General features: G+C 43.6%; 1 protein-coding gene and 1 pseudogene across 1 annotated transcript in view; one reads left to right on the forward strand and one right to left on the reverse strand.

The window, feature by feature from the left end:
- The window catches only part of LOC124015125, a 413,427-nt pseudogene that overhangs the window by 82,299 nt on the left and 307,636 nt on the right, over positions 1–23,492 (reverse strand).
- Positions 1–23,492, forward strand: part of LOC124015119 (speckle-type POZ protein) — a 103,163-nt gene that overhangs the window by 8,255 nt on the left and 71,416 nt on the right. The window contains exon 2 of the mRNA XM_046330072.1: positions 16,216–16,373. The gene's annotated coding sequence lies outside the window, so the exon portion shown is untranslated. The remainder of the gene's footprint in view (positions 1–16,215; positions 16,374–23,492) is intronic.

Genomic DNA, 23,492 nt, shown 5'->3' on the forward strand with positions numbered 1-23,492 from the left:
TATAATTCCTATAATAACTACCACTTAAAACTTCTTACCTGGGAATATTGAAGACTCATGTTAAAAGGAACCACCAGCTTTCATATGTTCTCATGTTCTGAGCAAGGAACTTAAACATTTATTGTGAACCACATTTAATGGGGCTGAGGTTGCAATACCTACAGCTTCCACACGTTGTCTAGAGTCTTGTCAATTGCCTACTATTTGTTTCTTGGTCAAACAGACGCAAGGCAGCGCAGTTCTTCCGGTCTCAGACCGGATATTTTGGTTGAGATTTACCCCTACATTATTTCCAGACGGACAGCTAAACAATATACTTCGCCTCGTGATCAATTTGATCGCTTATTAACGTTTACTAATACCTAAAGTTGCATTACAAAAGTATTTCGAAGTGTTTTGTGAAAGTTTATCGTAGACTTTTTTAATTTAAAAAAATGACGTTACGTTATAAGACGTTATTTTTTCCCGTTTATCACACAGTCTTCATAGATCGATATCTAGGCTATATATGGACCGATTTAATCGAAAAAAAGACCCAATAGTGATTATGGGACATCTAGGAGTGCCAACAAAGATGGTCAAAGGTAATGAATGTTTTATATTTTATTTGTGTGGTTTGTGTAGCGACGACTATGCTAATTATTTTGTTCACGTCCCCTGCGGGTCTTTTGGGGTGTTACATGCTATCAGATAATAGCTTCTCATGCTTTCGCCGAAAAGCATTTTAAAAATCTGACTTGTTGCCTGGATTCACAACGAGTGTAGCTTTAATTCAATACCCTGCATGTGTATTTTAATGAACGTTTGAGTTTTAACTAGTACTATTAGCATTTAGCGTAGTGCATTTGCATTTCCAGATGTCTAGATGGGACGCCTGCGTGTCAGGTAGGAGCAAGAGGTTAATCGTTATCGGCGTTTTGGTCCTCCAATAATCGGTATCTGTATCGGCGGTGAAAAATCATAATCGGTCGACATCTATCTCAAACAAACATCCGGGGGAAAGTGCAGAGAGCCACATAAAATTACAGAAATACTCATCATAAACATTATATAATCCATACGATTATAGATAAACTTCTCCTTAATGCAACCACTGTGTCAGATTACAAAATGACTTTATGGTAAAAGCACACCATGCGATTATGTTAGGTCAGCGCTGAGCCACAAAAAAAACACAGCCTCTCAAGGAGAGGTGTCACAACTCAGAAATAGCATAATAAATATTCACTTACCTTTGATCTTCATCGGAATACACTCCCAGGAATCCCAGTTCCACAATAAATGTTTGTTTTGTTTGATAAAGTCTATCATTTATGTCCAAATACCTCCTTCTTGTTAGCGTGTTTAGTTCATAAATCCAAATACACAAGGCGCAGGCACTTAGGCCAGATGAAAAGTCAAAACAGTTCCATTACAGTTCGTAGAAGCATGTCAAACGATGTATATAATCTATCTTTAGGATGTTTTTATCATTAATCTTCATTGATATTCCAACCGGACAATTCCTTTGTCTTTAGAAATGAAAGGGAACACAGCTCGCGGGCCACGCTCGTGACTTAGCTCATGGCATTCTGCCAGACCCCTGGTTCAAACAGCTCTTATTCGCTCCCCCTTCATAGTAGAAGCCTGAAACAAGGTTCTAAAGACTGTTGGCATCTAGTGGAAGCCTTAGGACGTGCAATATGACCCCATAGATACTGTATATTGGATAGGCAATGACTTGAAAAACTACAAACCTCAGATTTCCCACTTCCTGGTTGGATGTTTTCTCAGGTTTTTGCCTGAGAAGTTCTGTTATCAGTTTTAGAAACTTCAGTGTTTTCTATCCAAATGTACTAATTATATGCATATTCTAGCTGTTTACTCTGGGCACCTTATTCATCCAAGCTACTCAATACTGCCCCCCAGTCCCAAAGAAGTTAAACGAAACCCCCCGCCAAACATGGCAGTTTAAACGTTAATATATATAATAATAATAAGAAAAAATGTCCATTTGGCAAATCCCTAGATATAACATTACTCTAATGTTGGCCTCTGATCCAATTCTGATTAGAGTAATTGTTTGATATTGTGATTTTTGAATGAGGCATTTTTACTTCTACTTAAATCTATATTCTTCAGCCCATTTCAGAAATAAAAGCTCAATGTATATGATGTATGCTGTGCTTACTTCTCTCACACATTGCCAATGTATCTCTCATCTTTCATTATTTCTGCTTTGTATTGCTGTTCAGTATACAAATACTCTACCTCTTTTTGCTTGATAGCCTTTCATTTGAATTCTCGCTCTCATTCTTTTTCCCCCTCTTCCTTTCTCTATCTCCTCCATTGCTCATTCTCCTCCATTGCTCCATAGCTCTGTCTCCATGGCAGGGGATGTCAGACCCCTGCAGTCCACCACTAAAGCATCTTATGCAATCTGTAAAATCTTTGATCTCACGGCATCCATGCACTGAGCCACAACAGCAAAGTGTGTGGATGTTGCGGCACAAGAAAGAAACGTGTGCATGTGACATTGTGTGTGTGCTCAAAAACCTTTAATTTGGCAGTGTGAGGTTGTCAGCATTTGTGGGAGAAACTCTTAGTAAGAGGGAAGAGCTTGTCCTCTCTCTGCTTGTTCCTATTGGGCTTTTTCCTAGTGTGTCCTTTCCTTTCTTCTGTCGTTCGATAGAGCAGTAGTTTAATCAGTTGATATTTAACCCTGTCAGCTCCAGACAGTTTGACAGATCTCCAGTCTCATTCTCCCAGACATGCTCCCTATGGTCAGGGAAGGGTGGAGGCTGGTCAATTCATCAACACTCTATTACAAGACCCCTCCATCTTCATAAATCCACTCACCAGCTATCTATAGGCTATACACAACCCACTGCTATAGGCTTTATACAACCCACTGTCACTTTACCTGTCTCATCACTCACTAAAACTGCTGCTGGGAGAGCAAGAGCATGTGGTGTTGTAGATATTGAAAATAGGGTTACATTCCCCACTAGCTTTGGGGGTAGCACCCTGACTTTGGGGGTAGCACCCTGACTTAGGGGGCAGCAGCCGAACTTAAGCAGCTAATTACAGGATAATTGATCCAAGCTTCTTGGGGGCAGCTATGGAGGCAGACAGCCCTTTGAATATGCCCCACTGTCATCTCCTTGGACACCTCAGGGTCCTGATGACAGGGAAGGACACTCATCTTGTCTGTCTCTCTGTCCCTCGCTCCTCTGACGGTGTGTGTGTGGGCTGTGTCCTGCCCCCCGTCCGTCCGTCCGTCCGTTCGCTCTCCTCGCCCCTCGACTGATCAAAGCCCCTTTGAGGGTCCTGAGTGGTTCTGAGCTAATAGCCGATAGTGATCTGATGTGTGTCTTCTCAGTGATTAGACACCCAATGACAGGCTGAGCCAGCCCTGCCTACCATTTTTATCCTTTAAATGGGCAATCTGCAGTTGCGGCATTCATTTTTTTTTTAAATGTATGAATGGTAAGTACCCATTTGATTCTTGAAGAATATAGCTTAGAAATGCCTCATGAGCTTTGATCTACTGTCATACCCAATCAGAACCCAAAATTTAAGCTTGTTTTACTCCACTGTTTGTAAACTAAGTGTAAACAAATACTATATAGCCTCAAAACATAGTTCAAGCTTACATTTTGTCAGTCCTTGCATTCATAGCTCTGCCTATGAATTTCATAATGGTTACATTTCTCCAGCCCCATCCATCAACTGCAGATTGCCCCTTTTAATGTTGCACCTTCCCCAGCAGCCGACTCAATTATCAGTGATTAAGTTAGTGTCAGTCTTTAGCGCTGAGCCATACCTCTCCTCCCCGCCGTGTGGCACAGAGGCCCTGAACAGAGCACTGTGGAGGGACGTACAGTATGTAGACAGCTCTAACTATAACCCCTGTCCTCAACTCCGATCCCCAGACAACAAAGGTGACAGCGTACTGAAAGTTGGCAACACCCCCAAAGCCTTAACCTCAGCGAGGAGGAAGAGGCGTTGCATTACATTATACGATAACTGTGTAAAGCCTTAACCTCAGTGAGGAGGAAGAGGCATTGCATTGCATTATAGGATAAATGTATAAAGCATTAACCTCAGTGAGGAGGAAGAGGCATTGCATTACATTATAGGATAAATGTATAAAGCATTAACCTCAGTGAGGAGGAAGAGGCATTGCATTACATTATAGGATAAATGTATAAAGCATTAACCTCAGTGAGGAGGAAGAGGAATTGCATTACATTATAGGATAAATGTATAAAGCATTAACCTCAGTGAGGAGGAAGAGACATTGCATTACATTATAGGATAAATGTATAAAGCTATCCTGGTGCTTAGGTTCTTATCCAAGCTGAGATGACCCTGCTTTCAGAAGGAGAAACAAGGACAGGGCCTTACATTGCAAAATGATATTAGTGATTCTTATTATTCCAGTTAGATTTTGAACTTGCAGGGGGTTACCGAAGATAGCATGGATATATATAAGATCTGAGCCCTTGTCGTTCAGTCCCCCCCCCTTCCCCCCGCTCCACCAGCCTCTCTCTAGAGTAGAGGACTGGCCTTGGTGGTGGCACAGGCGTGGGTGTGGATTATTGTGAGGCGTCTCGTAAAAAGAAAAACTTGGCTGCAAGGTCACGTCTCTACTCTGCCTCATCCCCCTAATCCTGGCCTGTAAATAAATATCTAACACACCCCACACTAACACCATAATTCCTCCCCTTAGCTACACACACACCCCTAACCATCTCTGTTCTGCCCTGAAGTCTCCAGAAGGCACACCTTGCATGTCTTTGCCTGTAGCATTTTGACAAGTGAATAAACATCAGCTGCTTCATTGCCCACCTGCCTCCCAGCCTCTACCTAACACATAATGCTCCCCTCTCTTCCACCTCTATCTTATCTGCCCCTCACTTGTCCTCTACTCTCCCTCTAACTCTACCGTATCTCACAGGCTGTAAGAGGAAGCCAACCCTGGTAGGCTGGTTATGGATCCCCACAATCACTGGGCTATTACCTCTACCCTGTCATTACATATAGACTAAAGACTAGAAGTGGGTCTTATCTATCTATAGAAAACCTCGCTAAATGCTCTCTCCTTAGGCTCTGAGTCCTCTCAGGGGACAGACAGACGGGTGTTGGTTGGACAGGTAGGGAGTTCTCAGTTTGGATTTAAATGTATACACCTCTGAATTAGGATGCAAATACCGTTTGCAGATTTGGTGGGCGTAGCTCTCTCCTGGTTTGGGGCTCCAACCACGATCTCCCTCCCTGTGCCTCCCTCCCTGTGTTGTCCAGTGAGCAGCAGCAGGGATCAGTAAGGAGACCTGGTAATCTGCCGTAGCCTTAGCGCTTTCTGAGCGAAGATTGATGGCCCTCCTGGAAAGGCTGCTATTGTGGATGGGCAGAGAAAAAGAGGGGAGGGTGAAATGGATTAAGAATGGGAAATTTGAAGGAGAGGGATAGAGGGAGATGGTGTGAGAGGTAGTGTGATAGTGGGAAAAGTAGATAGACATGGTGCTTGAGAGGTTAGGAGATGAATGGGGGACGAGTTGGAGTTGATGAAATGATGTGAAGGAGAAGGGGGGCTGTGTTTATCTGAATGTGTGTTTGTGTCAACATGACCAGAGATTAGGCTTGGACTCATCAGTCCTCACTCATTATTATCTGACTCCCACACACACAGTACTCACGCACACACAATTTTCTCTTGGTTTAATCCATTTGAATTCAATCAATTTTTGACAGCATCCCCTTTGATTTCAGCAAAACTTTCCATTGATGTTTGCTTATGGAAGAAAGGGCCAGAAAGTGACTTTTTGGAACTGATTGCCAAAACATTCAGGAGATAAAGGTGCTCAAATTTAATCCACTTTGCATACCATACCATACCATGAGACTAGAGGTCGACCGATTAATCGGAATGACCAATTTAATTAGGGACGATTTCAAGTTTTCATAACAATCGGAAATTGGTATTTTTGGGCGCCGATTTGCCAAATTTATTATAATTTTTTTCAACCTTTATTTAACTAGGCAAGTCAGTTAAGAACACATTCTTACACACATTCTCCTTCCAGACTCATATCAAACATCTCCAATCGAAAATCAAATCAAGAGTCGGCTTTCTATTCCGCAACAAAGCCTCCTTCACTCACGCCGTCAAGCTTACCCTAGTAAAACTGACTATCCTACCGATCCTCGACTTCGGCGATGTCATCTACAAAATGGCTTCCAACACTCTACTCAGCAAACTGGATGCAGTCTATCACAGTGCCATCCGTTTTGTCACTAAAGCACCTTATACCACCCACCACTGCGACTTGTATGCTCTAGTCGGCTGGCCCTCGCTACATATTCGTCGCCAGACCCACTGGCTCCAGGTCATCTACAAGGCCATGCTAGGTAAAGCTCCGCCTTATCTCAGTTCACTGGTCACGATGGCAACACCCATCTGTAGCACGCGCTCCTGCAGGTGTATCTCACTGATCATCCCTAAAGCCAACACCTCATTTGGCCGCCTTTCGTTCCAGTACTCTGCTGCCTGTGACTGGAACGAACTGCAAAAATCGCTGAAGTTGGAGACTTTTATCTCCCTCACCAACTTCAAACATCAGCTATCTGAGCAGCTAACCGATCGCTGCAGCTGTACATAGTCTATTGGTAAACAGCCCACCCATTTTCACCTACCTCATTCCCATACTGTTTTTATACTGTTTTTATTTATTTACTTTTCTGCTCTTTTGCACACCAATATCTCTACCTGTACATGACCATCTGATCATTTATCACTCCAATGCTAATCTGCAAAATTGTAATTATTCGCCTACCTCATGCCTTTTGCACACATTGTATATAGACTCTCCCTTTTTTCTACTGTGTTATTGACTTGTTAATTGTTTACTCCATGTGTAACTCTGTGTTGTCTCTTCACACTGCTATGCTTTATCGTGGCCAGGTCGCAGTTGCAAATGAGAACTTTTTCTCAACTAGCCTACCTGGTTAAATAAAGGTTAAAAAAAAAAAAAAATTTTAATGACTGCCTAGGAACAGTGGGTTAACTGCCTTGTTCAGAGGCAGAACGACAGATGTTCACCGTGTCAGCTCGGGGGATCCAATCTTGCAACCTTACAGTTAACTAGTCCAACGCAATAACGACCGGCCTCTCTCTCTCATTGCACTCCACAAGGAGACTGGCTGTTACGTGAATGCAGTAAGCGAAGGGAAGTTGCTAGCTAGCATTAAACTTATCTTATAAAAAACAATCAATCATAATCACTAGTTAAGGAGAGGCAAACTTCAAGTCAGAGGGGACACAGCCAGTGGTCAGGGATGAGTTGAAGAATGGGAGAAGGTCTGTACAGATGGTCTGGAGGAGGTGATGTGGATAGGTTATTGGGTAGCCAGCCTTCATTAGTCACAGGATTTCATCTAGAGAGGGAGGGGAGTAAGAGGTCAAATAGTTCTGTGGGTGTTATGTGTCCCCCGCAACAGGACCTGCCGCGCTGCTCTGCTTCGCTGCTTCTTAACACACTGCTCCCTTTTTAAATATATATATATATATATGTAACCTTTATTTAACTAGGCAAGTCAGTTAAGAACAAATTCTTATTTTCAATGACGGCCTAGGAACAGTGGATTAACTGCCTGTTCAGGGGCAGAACGACAGATTTGTACCTTTGTCAGCTTGGGGGTTTGAACTTGCAACCTTAACCCGGAAGCTAGCTGCACCAATGTGCGCCAATGTGTTGGAGGAAAAACCGTCCAACTGAGGTCAGCTTGCAGGCGCCCGGTAGGCCACAAGGAGTCGCTAGAGCATGATGATCCAAGGAAATCCCCCGGCCAAACCCTCCCCTAACCCGAACGACGCTGGGCCAATGGGGCTCCCGGGCCACGGCCGGCTGTGACACAACCCGGAATCGAACTGGCCTTAGACCACTGTGTCACTCGGGAGGCCATATCGTATTGTTTTGACAATATCGCAATGTTATTTTTGCGCTAATTCAAAACTCCAGTATTTTTCCTTCATATATTATTGTTCTCCAACTTATTTTTTAAAATAGATTGATTAAAATGCATTTTCTCATGGCTCTCTGTTGTGCCTCTGCAGCAGACCATATGGTGAGCAATATGCTTGAAACATCTAGTTGCAATACATACAGAATCGTGAGATTCGCAACACGTATTGTATTGGCACCTAAGTATCGTGATAATATCCTATTGCGAGATGCCTGGCAATTCCCAGCCCTAGTATTAAGTAGCCACCGGATTGGCTGATGGTGTACATCCCCTGGACAGGATGCTAGTCTATCGTATTAGGCATATTACTCCTTTATGGCCCTGTGTGTGTGTGAATAACTTAGATCCTCCACTGTGTGTGCAGCAGCAGCACAGGGTTGACTGGTCCAGTTATGCTCAGTTATTCACTCTTAGTGGCTCTTTTTGAACATAGTCAAGGGCTTGATGTGACCCCCTGGCCAGCTGCCGCTCTCTAAATATTCCTCTTTCAAGTCTTAGGGGGTTTCAGCAGCGGTGAACCTGTGAGGAACAGTCCTTTTTTCTTTCTTTTTTCCCCGTATCATGGCTGACGTCTTTTAATGTCTATCCCCATCTCTCCCCGTCCCTTTCAGCCCTCTGCGTAATTTGTCTTCAAACCTTTCTAGTTTTGTTTTTATCCTCTCCTTGTCTTGTCTGCTGCCCCCCTTCTCTCTCTTTCATCAGCCTGTAGTACATCGACCCATCTTTCATCCTGCCTCTCATCTCCCATTCTTCCTCTCACTTTGCTTTTTCTGCTATCCATTTGTTTTCTTCTTACACTTTTGTTTCCCCCGCTACTCTCCTGTCTCTCTCAGCTCCATCCTCCTCCTCTCCCTCATCCTCCTCCCCTCCCTCCTTCTTCCTCATTCCCCTCCTCACCATCCAATCCCTGCTCTCTGAAGCTGAGGAGATGTAGGTTTGCTCTGCCATGGAGTCTTGACAGGATGGATGGCAGCGGGTGTCTGTGTTGTCATCTCATCTCCCCTCCAACCTGACTAAACGATCAGGCTCACTGGTAGACAGACAGGCCGGGGCAGGGAGTGCAGAGGCAAGGAGGGTGGCAGGGCGCGGCCCCAGCATTTACCCAACCTGATTACAGGATCACACACTGCAGGTCAACCCTAATTTCCTGGAGTCCCAACTCATTACCACACCGCTGACCGACGCCTATCAGTCAGGGAGGGAGGGAGGGAGGGAGGGGAAGAGAAGGAGGAAGGTGGGAGACTGATGCATAGAGAATGAGTACAGGTCAGAGAAAGGAGAAGAGGGGGTGAAGGTGGATGGCCAGAAGAGATTGAGATGAGAGAAAGCACAGAGTAAATGATCATAGTTCATAGACAGGGCGAGGAGGATAGGTGTTGCAGTGAGTCAAGGGGATTTTAGTCTCCGATTCAAGACAGTAGAGGTAGTAGATCTTAGCTGTTCCGCTGTTATGTAGTTCTGAAGGCTGGATTAGCCAAATGACTTTCACTGTACAGACCAACCAGGAAGGCTCTGCCCACAACAGGACCACGGAGACACACCCTCTTCACCTCACACTGTTGACTTATTTCGTACACAGTCTGACACAATCACAGCATATTGTCAGACCTAAGTTTCTCTTAATCCCCATTTTGCCTGTTAAAATGGTGTTTGAACCAGGAGGCATTAGTGATTTTGGAGCCAACAAATATAGACCGGACTCATGCTTCTGTTGTCAGGTTTTGAATACACATCTGCTTGTCCAGTCAATAAGAACACTCACATATTCATTGCAGGTGAGCTATTGATCAAGCCTCTGTCCCCCTGAGACACACACCTCTGAGAGTAGCACTGCCTCTCACATTCTGTGCTTGCATTTGCCCATATATTTTGCATCTGATTGACATTTGTGACTGGCTTGTGTAAACCTGAGGGTGTTAAGATGATTCCATTCATTCCTTCAGTCCACCTCTCTTCTCTCTGAGCTTCTGACCCAGGGGCTATGGCAGGGTCTGGATTAAAGAGAGGGGGGAAGAGTTCTTTATTCAGAGCATGTCACAGAGAGACATTGTTAGTCAGAGTGGTATTGCACTTGGCTTCGCGTTGTGATTCAGGTTGGATTGGCTTTCTTCATGGTCTCAAGTTGGGCCTATTTGTTTTAGATTACTGCTCTGAAACAGTAATTTGTCTTACAAACCAGAAGAGCTTGAAGTGTCTCACATTCCTCAGCTATTGTCTTTGTACATGTCTGTAAGTTATATAATTAAGCCTAATATGAGGACATATCTTAAACCTGATGAAGTTTATCTTGTTCAGTTATGTGGGAGTCTCTGCAGGAACTACAAGTGCTTGTGTTTATTACTAGACATTAGGGATGCACCGATATGACATTGTTGGCCGATACTGATATCCGATATTTTCATTGTCAAAAAAAAACTATACTGATAACACATTTTGGGGAATATTCAGAGGTGGCAACTTTCCATGGGAATTGATATTAATACCATTTTAAATGTAGATGTTTTTTGCACGGGATATATTTACCATATCATATGGAGACAGAAACATAAGGTGTAAGGTTTATCATAAGTAGACATAATTGCAAATGATTAAATCCTTCCAATAGAAATAAAAAAAACTATTTAGTTACAAATTGAACTTTAATTAAATGAGTTGACTCTTCAGATGGGATGATTTCACTGAACAACAAAAGGGAATATTGAATGATCCCCAATGATCCATCACTTCTTCCAAAAACATATTTAACATAGGTAAAATGATAGCCTAGAAACTGAAGCTTTAGATGTCTTCCCCTCAGGCGTCCTTGTCTTCTCCCTGGACCTCCTCAATGTCCACCTCTTGAACATCAGACTCTGAGGCCTCATCTTTACTGTCACTTTCCAACCTTGTTGAGGATGGCTTGTTGTCAGGTTCAAAAAGCCTCAAATTTGCCCAGATGGCCACCAATTTTTCAACCCTTGTATTGGTCAGCCTGTTGCGTGCTTTTGTATGTGTTCCCAAACAAGGTCCAGTTGCGCTCTGAGGCGGCTGATGTTGGTGGGATTTGGAGGATGATGGAGGCAACAGGGGAAAGAACCTCAGATCCACCAGGTGGCTGATGAGATATGTTGACACGACTGTCTAGAACCTTGCCCTCATCCAGGCCAAGGTTGCGAGACACAATAGTGATGACACCATAGGCCTTGTTGATCTCTGCACCAGACAGGATGCTCTTGCCAGCATACTTGGGGTCCAATATGTACGGGCTTCAGGCAGAAGTATTCACGCTTTTTGATTTATTTCAGGACTACAGTTTCCTCTGCTTGGAGCAACAGTGAAGTGGGAAGGGCAGTACGGATTTCTTCTCTTACATCTGCAAGCAGAGTCTGAACATCAGACAGGATGGCATTGTCTCCCTAAATCTGTGCAATGGCTACTGCTATAGGTTTCAGGAGTTTCAGGCTGCTTACCACTCTCTCCCAAAATACATCATCCAGGAGGATCCTCTTGAGGGGGCTGTCCATTTCGGCAGACTGTGATATGGCCATTTCTTGGAGAGACTCCTTCCCCTCCAGGAGACAAACATGATAACAACACCACCCCAACGGGTGTTGCTGGGCGGCTTCAATGTGGTGCTCTTATTCTTCTCACTTTGCTTGGTGAGGTAGATTGCTGCTATAAGTTGATGACCCTTCACATACCTAACCATTTCCTTGGCTCTCTTGTAATATTGTTTTCAGGACCATGATGTCCTTGAAGAGCAGATTCAATGCATGAGCAGCACAGCCAATGGGTGTGATGTGAGGGTAGGACTCCTCCACTTTAGACCAAGCAGCCTTCATGTTTGCAGCATTGTCTGTCACCAGAGCAAATACCTTCTGTGGTTCAAGGTCATTGACTGCCTTCAGCTCATCTGCAATGAAGAGGCCGATATGTCTGTTGTCCCTTATGTCTGTGCTCTTGTAGAATACTGGTTGAGGGGTGAGATTATTCCTTGCCCGCGAACATTCAACCACCCATCGTAGATGATTGCAATGCAGTCTGCTTTCTCTATGATTTGCTTGACCTTCACTTGAACTCTGTTGAACTATGCATCCAGCAAATGAGTAGATAAGGCATGTCTGGTTGGAGGGGTGTATGCTGGGTGAAGAATATTCAGAAATCTCTTCCAATACACATTGCCTGTGAGCATCAGAGGTGAACCAGTTGCATACACAGCTCGAGCAAGACATTCATCACCATTTCTCTGACTACGTTCCTCCATTGAGTAAAAAAAAACTTCTGATTCCAGGAAGACCGTGAGCTGTTGCTATCAATAAGGTGTCTGATTAGGGTCGCAAAGGGTCGAGTTTTCCAGTAAATTTCCAGAATTTCTCCCAGAAATTTTACATGGACGTTTAAGCTTTGGAATTTTGGAATTTTGCTTAAATTCATCAAAAAAGTTAGCTTATAACAGTGAACCTTTTTTTGTGGGATTTTGATTAAACTATCCCCAGTTCAATGGAATTGCAACCCTCTGCATGCACAGTTCATTTTTCAATCACATGTACAGCTGATTCTCAAGATCTTGCACACTTATGAGATGCTATTGAGCCCACACTACTACACTGTCTGAGCCAAGGACTACATGATTTATGGTAAGTTTTGATTACAAATACTGGGTGGGGTGAATATATTTTATGACATGTTTTTTTGTGTTAACTAGTAAATAGTAGCCCACAGCTACTATTTAATAATTTCTAACTTGTTAACAATTTCTGCTAGTTAGTATTTGCTACCATGTGTATTTTTGCTTGCTGGAGCCTGCTAACTGAGCAGTGTTAATGCACCTGTTTCCATCCTCTAGGACCTTTCTGAGAGTATCTATGTTTAATCTAACTGCTTAACTATTTATCTGTACATGGAATTGTATTTTTTTTCTCTCCCTTTTTTCTAATCTTTACAGGAAAATGCCACAGGACTATCTGATGTGTAGAGCCATTTCACTGCAGCTAATGTAGAAGGAAAAGCTGTGTACATTTGCAAATAATGTGCCAAATCATATGTGAAGAATGCAACAACGATGCATAATCATCTGGCCAAGTGCATAAAGTTCCCTCAGCGCTCACAACAAGCATCCTCTGACAAAAGTCCCTCTATTTCTATTCGAGGTGAAAATGATGAATCGGACATTATCGATAGCAACAGCTCACGATCCTCCTGGAATCAGATGTTTTTTTGACTCAATGGAGGAACGTAGTCAGAGAAATGCTGATGAATGTCTTGCTCGAGCTGTGTATGCAACTGGTTCACCTCTGATCCTCACGGGCAATTTCTCAATGTTCTTTGCCCAGCGTACACCCATCCAACCAGACATACTTTATCTACTCATTTGCTGGATGCAGAGTTCAAGGGAAGGTCAAGCAAATGACAGAGAAAGCAGACTGTATTGCAATCATCTCTGATGGGTGGTCGAATGTGGGCAAGGAATAATAAACTGAAAATATTTTTGGGGCTCAACCAGGATTTCATCATACATGTCAAGCGGTTAAGTTTCTGATCGGTCTGTCCGATGCCTCTCTTTCTCGGTGCACACTGTCACTGTGTCCTTTTCCATCTTGTCCAGCTGTGTATGTAACATTTCACGTAAACCCTGTTCCCTGTCTGCATCCGGTCCTTGTACCTAGCATCAAGATTGATGGTGACACAGTAAAGAGGCTCAGCGAGAATGCCACCGAATTGCTTGCTCACAGCCTCGAGTACTTTTGTAAGTTTTAACCCCCCGGTCTGTTGGCAGTTTTGTTGAGCAGGCGTTTCAATGCCATGACAGAGGGTATCACGTCTGCTGCAGACGCTGTTGATTAGCTTATTTCTCCAGTCAGTTGTTCGAATGGCGCTAGGAGTGTGTTCATGTTTCAAACATGTTCTCAAATGCCATTGAAATGGCAGCAGCGGTATGAGAACCAGCACATTCTTGAGCATGCAATACGGCCTTCCTCAGTACGGAATCCCTGGCGACCCACTGTGCTGTCAAACTCCGCATGCACACGGGGCTGACATCGCTGGTCCAAATGTCAGTCGTGAAGCTAATAGCAGTGAGCTCATAGATGTACGTCTCAACAATACTGTGTAACTCCGGTAGGGCAACATCGGAAAAATAGTGTGTACCGGGGCTTGACCAGTCGGGGAAAGCCAACATCCACAACAGAGAAGGGTTGATTGTCAAGGGCAATGGATTCCTTTATCTTGGCGTTAATGGATTTAGCCTTTGAGTTGTCTCGCTGACATTTTCTTACTCTTTCAATTGACTGCTGGACTTGAACTTGTTTGGTTGTTGGAAGAGTGCGCTTCGTATTTTTCTGCTTTTGTTCTGTGTAGTGCTGTATTTTTCGTGGCGTCAATACGTCATCTACCTACGTTATATAGGTATGCACGTCAGCTTTAACATCGGTTTTGCATATTGGAGTAAGACATCGGGCCGATGTTGGCATTTGTTACTAATATAGGCCCTTTCCGATATGCTCACCGATTTATTGTGCATCCCTACTAGACATAATGAAGTGTTTTAACAATTCTGCTGTGTGGCATCAGTCTGGTTTTACCTCAAATCAGACACCTCACTAAATGAATCCCGCTCCTCCATGGGGGAGACAGGGCCACCTCAGCCATGTCGACAGAGGGAGAGGGAAGGAGACAGACGGACTTCTCCTACACCAGAGACTCGAACTGTTCAGCCAGGGAGAGAGAGGCCAGACAGACAGCACTGTTATTGGAGTCTCACTGAGATCGTCTTCCGATTGAACTACTGGGGCGTTACTTTGTACTGTCTGGCTGGACTTTCCTTGCTAAACTTACACTACACATTCACAAAAGTATTATTAAGTAGAGGTACCGGAGTCCTTTCAGATTGGAGGTCGACCGATTAATTGGAATGGCTGACTAATTTGGGCCGATTTCAAGTTTTCATAACACGTTAATCCTTATTTAACGAGGCAAGTCAGTTAAGAACACGTTCTTATTTTCAATGACTGCTTAGGAACGGTGGGTTAACTGCCTTGTTCAGGGGCTGAACGACAGATTTTTACCATGTCAGGATTCAATCTGGCAACCTTGTGGTTAACTAGTCTAACGCTCTAACCACTTGCCTCACGAGGACCCCGCATGTTATGCGAATGCAGTAAGAGGCCAAGGTAAGTTGCTAGCTAACATTAAACTTATCTTATAAAAAACAATCAATCATAATCACTAGTTATAACTACACATGGTTGATGATATTACTAGTTTATCTAGCGTGTCCTGCGTTGCATATAATCGATGCGGTGCGCATTTGCGAAAAAGGACTGTCGTTGCTCCGTGTACCTAACCATAAACACCAATGCCTTTCTTAAAATCAATACACAGAAGTATATATTTTAAACCTGCATATTTAGCTGAAAGAAATCCAGGTTAGCAGGCAATATTAACCAGGTGAAATTGTGTCACTTCTCTTACGTTCATTGCACGCAGAGTCAGGGTATATACAACAGTTTGGGCCGCCTGGCTCATTGCGAACGAAATTGCCAGAATTTTATGTAATTATGACATAACGTTGAAGGTTGTACAATGTAACAGGGATATTTAGACTAATGGATGCCACCCATTAGATAAAATATGGAATGGTTCCGTAGTTCACTGAAAGAATAAACGTTTTGTTTTCGAGATGAGTTTCCGGATTCGACCATATTAATGACCTAAGGCTTGTATTTCTGTGTGTTATCCTGCTATAATTAAGTCTATGATTTGATAGAGCAGTCTGACTGAGCGAAGGTAGGCTCCAGCAGGCTCATAAGCATTCATTCAAACAGCACTTTTGTGCGTTTTGCCAGCAGCTCTGCTGTTTATGCCTTCAAGCCCATCAACTCCTGTGATTATACTGGTGTAACGATGTGATGTTAAATGGCTAGCTAGTTAGCGGGGTGCGTGCTAATAGTGTTTCAAACATCACTCGCTCTTAGACTTGGAGTAGTTGTTCCCCTTGCTCTGCATGTGTAACGCTGCTTCGGGGGTGGCTGTTGTCGTTATGTTCCTGGTTCGAGAAATAATCGGAATCAGCGTTGAAAAATCATAATTGGTCGACCTTCAGTTCAGATACACTTAGTCAGCAGTTTGTTTCTGTGTCTTGCGTCAATGTTTTTTTGTAATGGTTGTTTTTCACAATGAACTCACACTCCTCTCGTCTCAATCTCTTGTTTGTGTTCTCCTTCTCTGCAGCCGGACAGGAGGCCCAGGCAAACAGAGGGACACAGCCAGAGACTCAGACAGACAGACGTACAGATAGAGGACTGCTCCCAGACTGACAGACAGAGGGCCCAGCTGGCCCAGCCATGGCATCAGCCAGCAGCACAGATGTTTGAGGGACTTTGATCTGGGTGAGTACCAACTGGGTTGGAGATAAGGGGTGAGGGGGGGGGGGGGGGGGGTGTACCAACACTGGGAAGTTGGGTGATTTTGGGTGGGGCAGTGACTGGTGGCTGGTTTGAAGAGACTGAGGGAAATGTTGAGAGAGAAAAAAATAACTAGGTGTGGGATCATTTTTTTTTGACAGAGGAAGGTTACTTTTAGATGGGAGAAGGTGTGAGATTCAGGGTTTGAATAAATGAATGACGCAAAGAAATGAAAGAGGAAAGAGGACAAAGATAGACAAATGAGAGGAAAGAGGGTGGATGCAAAGACAGCACAATTAGAAGTAGGTGGCAGCATTGAATCATTCAATATATGATTCAGATGTCTGTCTTCATAAAGCTAAAGTAACACTTCATTTCTAATAAAGGACTTTCAGGTGTGAAAAGGGGAATAATTATCAGTGTTGGTGTGAGAGATGAGGGAGGGGAGGATATTGTAACTGTAAATGACCTGTGACAGAACTGTAAACTGGAGAGAACGGAGGATTTGTATGAAATAAAGTGTTTGTAGAAGTTCTAGTCAACTTAACAAATCGTGAAATATGATCTGAAACAACCCTCTAGATGGAACAAAAGGTGAACAGAGTCCGTTATGTAGAAATTGACCATCGCCCACACGGTGTTTCTTAGATTAAAGTACTGTAATTTCTGGACTATTAAGCGCACCTGAATATAAACCGCACCCACTGAATTATTAAAAAATATGTATTTTGTACATAAATAAGCCGCACATGTCTATAAGCCGCAGGTGCCTACCAGTACATTGAAACAAATGAACTTTACACAGCCTTTAAATGAAACACCGCTTGCAACAAAAATTAAACAGCCTACGAAGAAAGTCATTGGTCACTATCTTCCTGTGCACTGAAACCACTGAAGTCATCTCCTTCGGTGTTGGAGTTGAATAGCCTCAGAATTGCTTCATCCGATGGTGGATCGTTTTCATTGTCGCTCCCGTCACTTTCATCCGGAGGCAAATTCCCTGCTGAGCTCAAGCTGCCCCTTCAACACGCAGCAGTCCAGCCTTTCGAAACCCTTTGATGATAGTGGATTTTTTGACAATGCTCCACGTTGTCAGAACCCACTGGCAGACTTGACCATAAGTTGCTCTTCGCATGCGGCCCGTTTTAGTGAAGGATTTCTCCCCACTTGTCATCCAAGCCTCCCACTGAACACGGAGCGCCACCTTAAATGCATGATTTACGCTGATGTCAAGTGGTTGCAAATACTTTGGGCCATCTGCTTTTCTTCCATCTGAAATCTTTTGTTGTCTTTTTGCACTGAGTCAGTTCCTCACGCTGCTGTTTCCAACGTCTTATCATCGACTCATTAAGGCCAAGCTCCCGTGCAGCAGCTCTATTTCCTTTTCCAACAGCCAGATCGATCGCCTTCAACTTGAAAGCTGCATCATATGCATTTCTCCGTGTCTTTGCCATGATGAGGGTGACAAAATTACTACCGTAATCAGAATGATGGGAAGTTTGAGCACGCTCGATTTACGTCACATTATGTGACGGTGCTTAGTTTTTTGGCAGCATGAATCTTGTGAAAGTGGGAAAAATCCATAAATTAGCCGCGTCATTGTATAAACCGCGGGAATAAAGTAGCGGCTTATAGTCCGGAAATTACGGTATGTATGTTAAAATAGTTCTGTGTGCTTATTGTGTGTGAAGGCCCTCGTGCATGCTGTTGTGTGTATAAGTGATGTGCGGGGCAGTGATCAGAGACCAGTGTCTCTTTATGGAGACAGAGTAATTAGTTCAGGACTTTAGAGGACCTGTCACTGGGTTTCTCTCGTACCCCAGCCCCCTTCCACCTCACCTCATCCGCTCATCTGTCAGTGGCTCCATCCCCTGTCCCCCTCCCTCACGGCTGCTCCAGGTAATTGACGCTACTTAATTGACGCTACAATTCTCCCGGATCTGGGATGGGTCGTTCCAAGAGGTTAATTAAAACCTCTTGGAACTACCCATCCCGGATCCGGGAGAATTGTCAGCAACTACACTAATTAGCATAGCGCAACGGTCAAATAATCTTACTAGAAAATATTCATATTCATGAAATCACAAGTGAAACACAGCTTAGCTTTTTGCTAATCACCCTGTCGTCTCAGATTTTGAAATTATGCTTTACAGCGATAGCAAGACAAGCGTTTGTGTATGTTTATCGATAGCCTAGCATAGCATTATGTCCAGCTAGCAGCAGGAAGCTTGGTCACGAAAATCAGAAGCTATCAAATTAACCGTTTACCTTTGATCTTCGGATGTTTTCACTGACAAGACTCACAGACAGCAAATATTCCTTTTGTTCCATAAAGATTATTTTTATACCCAAATACCTCTGTTCGTTTGTCACGTTATGTTCAGAAATCCACCGGAAATAGCGGTCACGACAACTCCAAATTATATCCATAATATCGACAGAAACATGGCAAACATGTTTTATAATCAATCCTCAAGGTGTTTTTCAAATATCTATTCGATAATATATCAACCGGAACAATTGGCTTTTCAGTAGGACAGGGAGGAAAAATGGCTACCTCTCTCTTTTACGCAAGAATCACTCTGAGAGCCATCAGCTGGCCACTTACGCAATGTAGTCGTTTACGCTCATTCTTCAACATAAAGGCGTGAAACTACGTCTAAAGGTTGTAGATACCTTAGAGAAGACGTAGAAAAAGGAATCTGGTTGATATCCCTTTAAATGGAGGATAGGCATGAAAAGGAACAGAAGGGTTTCAAAATAAGAGGCACTTCCTGATTGGATTTTTTTATACTCACAGACAATATTTTGACAGTTTTTTGGAAACTTTAGAGTGTTTTCTATCCTAAGCTGTCAATTATATGCATATTCTAGCATCTGGTCCTGAGAAATAGTCCGTTTACTTTGGGTATGTTATTTTTCAAAAAATGAAAATAGTGCCCCCTAGCTTCAAGAGGTTTAAAGGTCTTTTCACAGTAATTGTTTGGGGACCTATTACTGCCCAGCGGCCAACTTTGATCAACTGTGCTCTACATTCACTGACTGGCATCGCCTGTCGCTTGGCAACCTGGAAAGGTGTTTGATTACTTTCCCTTTATTTCACTCTTTCACTTTCTTTCACTCTCTCAATCACTCTCTTCTCTTTCACCTGGTTTCTGTCTCACATTCGGCCTCCTGGTTCTAATTCCAGTTGCTGCGGCAACCCTGCAGCTGTTCTGCCGGTGACTCCCCCAGTCTCAAACAGGCTGCTTGTGTAGAGTTGCTTAATGATTAGGTTTTATTTCTATTTCTCCTCCTGAAGGGCCACAATCCAACTGTGATCAGCTCCTCTACCACCCTGTCTATCCCTCTTTCCTTCTTTCCTTTCCTCACTTTTGCCTATTTTCCCAGCCACACCTTCCCTTAAGCATCTACAGGTACCTTCACTGTGATGTGCTGTTGTTTACGTTTACCGGTTTGTGAATTGTTTCCTTTGAGTGGGGACTTTCTCACTCCATCACTCTCACCGCGTCATTGTCTGGTTGTGTCACTATGAGTCTGCGGGAACTGAATCAGTCTCGGCGGTGAGTTTGACTGGCCGGGTGGAGATTGGAATGTGCCAGACTCTAACACACTCTAATGGTCATTAATCTGTGAGAGGTGTGGCTGGGGAAAAGTTAACTCCGGCACAGACTGACAGGATGGACTGGAAGATTAAAGGGTCTGGCTGCTGAGAGTGATGGCTGGAGTATTATGTTGAGGATAAGCTGCAGTGAGGAGAATGGGTAATGTTAAACTAAACTGGTGTGCTCTGAGAAGCAGTGAGGACTTTTAAAATGTCACCCGGCACTGTGCGTGCGTGTGCATCTGTGCACACCTAACACCTGAGCAGCCTTATCTGCCTGGCATTTCCAACCTCAGAGAATACTGCTGCAGCCGGCGCTATCTGATGACTCACCAAAAGGCCTCCCTGAGAGAACATATTGAGAGGCAGTGAGCACAGGTACACTTAACCTGAAGTTGAATTAGGAAAGGTCAGACGGGGAGGGTGAGGTACGAGGTGGGGACAGCCACTTACAGCACTGTTATTGTTTGGATCTTATCTTAATAGACTCTGGCTTGGTGGATGTGATGCCTGTTGCCTGCCAGGCAGCTTTGCACAGCGCTCTGTGGTCAGATAATACCTGGATCAGACTGGATGTTAAGTTGACAACATGCATCACTGAGATGGAGAAGTGGTCTGGAATCAAGTTGCAAAAGTTGTGAAGCTTTACAATTCTGTATATTTGTCTCAGTCCCAGTCCTGAGTGAAGACGGTGTTGCGTCTGAGTACTGACTAGACGCGGTGGCATATAGACGCCTGCCACCACACACACACACCAAGGTGTCTGGAGTATAGATGTACTCAACACTTCATCACAACCGCAGGGCTTTAAAAAGAAACAGTTTGGCCACAGCTACAGGTGGTGGCGTCTCTGTTAGTCTTCATGCACTGCTTCGTCACCTTCCACAGAGAGGAGCTGCTCTTTCTCAGCATTCACTGTATAACTAACTCACTGTTTAATTCATGTATGGATAATATACATGTAGAAAGGTGAGATGGAAGTACGTAAAGCATTTAAAATAGCGCTGCAGAAATGTAAACGAGGGAAGGAGTGTGTGCGTGCGGTACGAGGTGCAGTGTATAAATGTGGTAATTGGGAAGCAGAGTGACGTCGGGGCACCAGAAGAGTAGCCCCTGTCGCATGGCGAGCAGCAGACAGATGGAGCTGAACTTATTAGTGCTGTTGCCTTCTCCTCCTTTCCGCAAGTTGAAAAGAGCAACACGAGAAGACGGAAAGAGGGAGAGCACAGCTTTTCCTTCTTTACCTCCATCTCCAACCCCTCCCTCTCTTTTCTCTCCCTCCTTCCTTTCTGCTTGTCTGCTGTGTTGAGTGTTCGTCCAAAAATGGCCAAGGAAAAGGCTGTTGTACATGTTACTTGTTGTTGTATCGTCTCTGTCCATGTATTGCCATTCACTTGGACCCTCCATCATCTGACTAGCCCTTCTATCTCCATTACTAGACACAGCTCTGGCGATTGTGTACTACAGTGGGCTGACATGCCTATTCCACAGGGGGTTTGTGCTGTTGAATGGTCCTGCTTAGTCTCATTGTGTGTGGGTGGGAGGCACATGTTCTCCTGGGAGGGGCAGGAAGGGAGGCTGTGTCTTCTCTGTTAGAAATGAGGGAGACTCTTCAGAGATGGGGTGACAGCTGTACTCCGTTATCTCCCTGTGGCAGGTGTTTGCCCTTGATCGCAGTGTCTCAGCATACCAGCATGACAACTTAAGAGAGGGGTTGATCTTAATTGGATCTGCTGAAATATGTATTTTGAAGCTGATATGCTGGTGGCGATTGCAGCTATAGGTGTTCACATTCTTCCCTGACTGTATATTGCTCCTAAAGTAGTTTAGTCTCTCTCTGTGAGATGCCTTGTGGAGAGGCAGGTGGGCAGTGGGTGGTCTGGGCCTTGGTGTTTGACCCTCACTGTCAGCCGTGTCTGTGTGTGTTAGGGAGTAGATTTAAAAATGACAGGTTTCCATTTTTAATGAGAAGAAAAAAGCCTGTCCTCACCTCAAAATGCTCGCTCCCTTGTCTTTCTGTTTCTCTATGCAGCGGTGGACCTGAGTAGACCCAAACACTCTCGTGTCTCTCTCGGCTCTCTCTCTCAGCTCTCTCTGGTGGCTCTCTCTTCTCTGGTGGCTCTCTCTGGTGGCTCTCTCTGGTGTAGAGGTCGACCGAAAATGATTTTTCAACGCCAATAACGATTATTGGACGACCAAAAAAAGTAGATACTGATTAATCGGCCGATTTATAAACAAAAAAGAGAGAAAAAATAATATTTGTAATAATGACAATTACAACAATACTGAATGAACGCTTATTTTAACTTAATATAATATCACTAAAATCAATTTAGTCTCAAATAAATTATGAAACATGTTCAATTTGGTTTAAATAATGCAAAAACAAAGTGTTGGAGAAGAAAGTAAAAGTGCAATATGTGCCATGTAAGAAAGCTGAAGTTCAAGTTCCTTGCTCAGAACATGAGAACATATGAAAGCTGGTGGTTCCTTTTAACATGAGTCTTCAATATTCCCAGGTAAGAAGTTTTAGGTTGTAGTTATTATAGGAATTATAGGACTATTTCCCTCTATACCATTTGTTAACCTTTGACTATTGGATGTTCTTATAGGCACTTTAGTATTGCCAGTGTAACAGTATAGCTTCTGTCCCTCTCCTTGCACCTCCCTGGGCTCGAACCAGCAACACCACGACAACAGCAGAGCAAGGGGAACAACTACTAGAAGGCTCAGAGCGAGTGATGTTTGAACACTATTAGCACTTGCTATCTAGCTAGCCATTTCACTTCGGTTACACCAGCCTCATCTCGGGAGTTGATAGGCTTGAAGTCCTAAACAGCGCAATGCTTGACGCACAACGAAGAGCTACTGACAAAACGCACAAAAGTGCTGTTTGAATAAATGTTTACGCGCCTGGTTCTGCCTATCAGCGCTCAGTCGGATACTTAGATACTTTTATGCTTGTATGCTCAGTCAGATTATATGCAACGCAGCACACGCTAGATAATATCTAGTAATATCATCAACCATGTGTAGTTAACTAGTGATTATGATTGTTTTTTATAAGATAAGTTTAATGCTAGCAAGCAACTTACCTTGGCTTACAAGGTGAAAATCTGTCGTTCTGCCCCTGATCAAGGCAGTTAACCCACAGTTCCTAGGCCGTCATTGAAAATAAGAATTGTGTTCTTAACTGACTTAAATAAAGGTATTTTTTTTAAACTACAAAAATCAATACAAATAGTTTTAAAAAATCGGCGCCCAAAAATACCTATTTCCGATTTGTTATGAAAACTTGAAATCGGCCCTAATTAATCGGCCATTCCAATTAATTGGTCGACCTCTACCCTGAAGTTTCTAAAACTGTTTGAATGATGTCTGTGGGTATAACATAACTCATATGGCAGGCGAAAACCTGAGAAAAATCCAACCCGGAAGTGGGAAATCTGAGGCTTGTAAAGTTTAAAACTTAGTCCCTATTGTAGATACAGTGGGGTATT

Source organism: Oncorhynchus gorbuscha, linkage group LG26 (assembly GCF_021184085.1).
Source record: "Oncorhynchus gorbuscha isolate QuinsamMale2020 ecotype Even-year linkage group LG26, OgorEven_v1.0, whole genome shotgun sequence".
Taxonomy (NCBI): domain Eukaryota; kingdom Metazoa; phylum Chordata; class Actinopteri; order Salmoniformes; family Salmonidae; genus Oncorhynchus; species Oncorhynchus gorbuscha.